General features: G+C 37.9%; 1 pseudogene; it reads right to left on the reverse strand.

Moving 5' to 3' along the window:
- Nucleotides 1–2,659: 2,659 nt before the first annotated feature.
- Nucleotides 2,660–4,307, reverse strand: LOC118642712 (annotated as a pseudogene).
- Nucleotides 4,308–4,962: the final 655 nt, after the last annotated feature.

Below are 4,962 nucleotides of genomic sequence, written 5' to 3' on the forward strand. Positions count from 1 at the left end.
CAAAGCTAGTGACATTTCCTTAGAGCCAACTATTTCATCACATGAACTATAAAGCCTCTGTCTTAGTTGTAGGTCATGTATCAACAAGAGGGTTGTTTATTTTTTTAACCATGTGTCACATGACCCAACTGCATCATCTATAATAATTTTCTGGAGTGAACCAGACAGCCAGAACCCTCTCGCAAACACAAATACTGAGGCCAACTCGAATGGGCAGCTGCTCTGTGTTTCTGAATGGACTGTTGTAATTTAAATGTCTCATTCCATTGGGAGCTGAGAGAGGTGACACAATCCAGAAGAAGCTTGGAAGTGAGAGTGTCAGTGGGGGTGGCTGAGCTATGTGACCTTTAAGGTCTGCCCTCTAATTCTGTCTCTGGTAGTCAATGAATGAATCTCAGGAGTGTTAGGCACTAGGGGCAAGCTTCTTGGGAGGTTTATAAGAAAAGAAAAGAAAAGTTAGGCAGCAAGTAGGTGGCTATGATGAATGGTCTTTTTTTACATCAACTTCCACAGAAAGTGTTTCTAAGTAGCTAATTAAATTGTGGGTGTCTGCTCTACCCTGTAGTGCAAGAAAAAGAGGAAGTTCATCTTCTTGAACCAATTTATTTTTGGAGGGTCTTTGAACAGCAGTAACAGGCAGAAATCACGTTGATTCTAGTGGTTTTCTTAAAATCAGCTTAGAAAAATATAATTAAGCACTTCCCACATTCTGATTTTTTGTTTGTTTTTTGAAGTAGAGATAGCTAATGGGACTTGAAATCTCACATACAAACGGTCCTCTCAGTATTGTGATATTTCTCATGAAGGGTGTATCTTAATTTTCATTCTAAAATTGTAATCCTTAAATTGTATACTGAGACAGGTTTTTGTGTACTGACTATGTATGAAAGCATGGACAACAAAAGGAAATATAGACAGATGGAATTGCCTCAAACTAAAAAGCTCTGCCCAACAGAGGAACGCATCAACAGGGTAAAGAGGCAGCCTATGAAATGGGGGAAAATTTTTTTTTTAATTTATTTGTTTATACTTGTTAATTTTCACCTAAGGATATTTTTACCATTGATTTTTAGAGAGAGTGGGAGGGAGGGAAGGAAGTTGAAAAAGAGAGAGTGAGAGAGAGAGAGAGAGAGAGAAACATCAAAGTGACAGAGACATATGACTGGTTACCAGGGCTGGGGATCAAACCTGCAATCCAGGTACATGCCCTTGAGTGTGAATTGAACCCTCAACCCTTCAGTGTGCTGGCCAATACTCTAACCACTGAGCAAACTGGCCAGGGCAGGAGAAAATGTTTTTAAACCATCTATTAATGTTCCAAATATAAAAGGGACTCAAACAATTCAAGATCAAGAAAACAAAAAAACCCATTAAAACAATGGGCAAAGGACCTGAGTAGACATTTCTTAAGAGTAGATGTACAAATATAACAACAGTTCTATGAAAAGATGCTCACCATCCTGATAATCTGGGCAATGCAGCTCAAAACCACAATGAGATAGCACCTCACATTTCTTAGAATGGCTATCATCAAAAAAAAAAAAAAAAAAGTGTTGATGAGGATGTGTAGAAAAGGGAACCATTGTGCACTGTTGGTGAGAATGTTAATCAGTACAGCCCCTAAGGAAAATAGTGTGGAGGTTCCACAAACAATTAAAAATAAAACTACCACAGGATTCAGCAACTCCACCACTGGATATTTAATCAAAGGAAATGAAATCAGCATCTCAAAGAGATATTTGTGTTCCTATGTTCATCGCAGCATTATTTACAATAGCCAAGATATGGAAACAAGCTAAGTGTCCATTGATAGATGAAAGGATGAAGAAAATGTGATACCTATATATACAAAGGAATATTATTCATCCTTAAAATAGAAAGAAATCCTGTCAGTTGCAACAACATGGAAGACATTATGCTAAGTGAAATAAACCAGACAGAAACACAAATACTTCATGATATCTCACTTATATGTGGGATCTAAAAGTCAGACTCTTAGAAGCAGAAAATGGAATGGTGGATACCAGAGGGTGGGGTGGGGGGTGGAAGAAATAGAAAGATGTTGATTAAAGGGTATAAGGTTTCAGTTATGTAAGTTGAATAAGTTCTGGAGATCTAATGTACAGTGTGGTAATAGTTAATAATACTGTGTTGTATTATTGAAATTAGCTAAGAGTAGATTTTTTTTTGTAACTTCAAACGAAATTTTATTACACAAAGTTTGTCAACATAATTGGACATTTCTCTACTTTGTACAGTTATTCTCCATAGAAAGGCCGCTTCTTAACTTCTCATGAGGATGGCAAATACCTAAATCCTGATTTTAACAGAATAGCAGTAAAAATGCCTCAGTGATTTAAGTTGAAAGCAGTCCATTGGTATATGGCCTGTGCACTTAGTTATCAGGAATGTACAAATGTCTTTTTGTTGAAAACTACAAAATAAATGATGTGTAGGCATGGACAATGGTAGCAGTAAACCATTATACGTTGTCAACTAAAACCAGTAACTGATAATTATGGTGATTTTCTTAAACATCAGCCAGCGTTTTCTTTAGTTGTTTTCTTCAGCTGACTCCCCTGAAGTTACAGGTGAGGAGCACTGCCTTGAGCTTCCTCTCCCAGTTGTCATGAGTGATGGTAAAGCACAGTTCTAGGAATTAGAACATGCCACCTCCCAAACCACCTCCCATTCCACCCGTTCCAGGATCTTTCTTTTCTTTAGGAAATTCTGTGACTGCACCTTCTATTATTAACAGAGAGGCCACTCCAGTGGCATCCACTAAAGCAGTACTCACAACTTTCATTGGATTAATGCTTCCTTTTCCCACCATATTCACAAAATAGGCAAGCACAGCATCATAACCAACTTGTGAGAAACTTTGCTTAATTTCTCAACTATTAATGATCCCTCAGCACCTGCATTCTTAGCAATGTTCATTGTAGGAATTTTGAGTGTATTTAAAATAATTTTATACCAATTTTGTATCTTCATTAGCTGGAGTTAATGAATCCAAGGCTGGAATGCACCGAAGCAGTGCATGACCCCATCCTTGAACAATGCCTTCTTCAACGGCAGCTCATGTATCATTGAGAGCACCTGTTGTTACTGTGTCTGTCTTTTCATTCACTTCAACACCATTTGTCCCACCAACTTTCAGCACAGCTACCCCATCTGAGAGTTTTGCCAGATGTTTATTTAGTTTTTCCTTTTCATATTCAGTAACTGGGATATCTAACTGCTCAATGATTTCTTGAATATGTTTTTCAATTTGAGCCTTGTCACCTTTTCCTTTCAAGAGCATGGCGGCATCTTTGATCAAAATGACCTCTCCAACTTTTCCTAAGTCATGAGGCTGAAGATTGTTAAGATTTAGCAATAGCCATGTTTTTAAACTGGTTCTCTCTGTTGTCACCAAAATCTGGAGATTTAAAGGACTGCTATAACCTAAAGACCAATTTTTAGCCTATTCAAAACTAGTGTACTTAGAGCTTCTTCATCAACATCTTCAGCAGTTATTACCAAGATCTATGGTGAGCACTGTCAATTTCAAGAGAAGATACAATAAACTGGACAATAGAAATTCTCTTGTCACTCAGTAGAACACAAACATCTTGGAATTCACATTTCTGAGCTTTTGCTGTATTAATAAAGTATAGAGAAATATAATCTTGATCAAATTTCATGCCTTCAATAATTTCTAATACTGTGATTACACCCTTTCTTCCAACCTTTTCATTGCATCATAAATGACATTGCCAATTTCTGTGTGTCCTTTTGCAGAAATTGTAGCGACCTGAGCTATTTCCTCAGGGGTTGTCACAGGTTTAGGCTGCTTCTTAAGTTCAGCAATTACATCATCAACAGCTAACATCACACCTCTGCTGACTTCCACTGGATTGGCACCTTCACTAACCTTCTCAAAGCCTTTCTTGGTTATAGAGGGTGTCAGCACAGTAGCAGTGGTGGTGCCATCTCCGGCCCCTTCATTTGTATTATTGGCAACATCTTGAACAAGTTCAGCACCAATATTTTTATATTTATCTTTTTAAGTAAATGGACTTTACCTTTTAAGTAAATGCAGTCACACTATCTTTTGTACTTTTGGACTTCCCCAGCTTTGCTCAATAATCACTGTTCTTCCCTTTGGTAATTGCTACAGCATGGGCTAAAAAGTTGACAACCTGAATTAAGGCTTGGTCATCTGTACAGACTTTTACATCTTTGGAATAAGCTCAAGTGAGATGGGGAGCCAGTGCCCCAGATACTGGCCTAATCTGGTGAAGGACTTGACAAAATTGAAGCATTTCTTCAGGTACCCCACCAAGCCTGAAGCACTGCTCCCAAAATAATGTCTTGAGAGTAAGTTTGGGAATCTTCTCAAGCTTTTGTCTGGGACTCTTTTCTATACCAGTACTTTAAAAAAAAAATTTGGTGGGCTCAAATGTAGAACAGTTTCTCAAGTGTTCTGAGGCTGTCTTTGACCATGAGCAGAGAAGTAGGAAATGACACTATTGCCTCCACTAATGTCAAAGACAGAAGTGTCCTAACCGGCAGGGATGATTCAGCCACATCAGCCTTCTGCTCCTTTTGGCACTTGAGTTTTAATCCTTGAGTCCTGGTTTTCTTCCTGTTTTAGCTTAGTTTCTATTTTCTAGCTCTTGGCTTAGCTTGGTCCTTGTCTTTCATTGCTTAAATAGAACTGTTTAAAGCATAGTTAATGGAATGTCAAACTGGAAGAAGCTCTTCAAAAACCCGTGCAGGATATCTTCTTGCCCTATTCTCATATTCATCCATTCCAATGACCTAGATAAGCCAGTATGTTTGGAGAATTTTCAAACTCTGCATGGTAAAATTGATATATATTTTATATCTATTCTGTGCTGTGCTATTTCAAAAGTTTCTGCATATAATATCTCATTTGATTCCAGGAATGACAGATGTAGATGGCATGAGAAATTT

This window comes from Molossus molossus, unplaced genomic scaffold (genome assembly GCF_014108415.1).
Source record: "Molossus molossus isolate mMolMol1 unplaced genomic scaffold, mMolMol1.p scaffold_m16_p_3, whole genome shotgun sequence".
Classification (NCBI taxonomy): domain Eukaryota; kingdom Metazoa; phylum Chordata; class Mammalia; order Chiroptera; family Molossidae; genus Molossus; species Molossus molossus.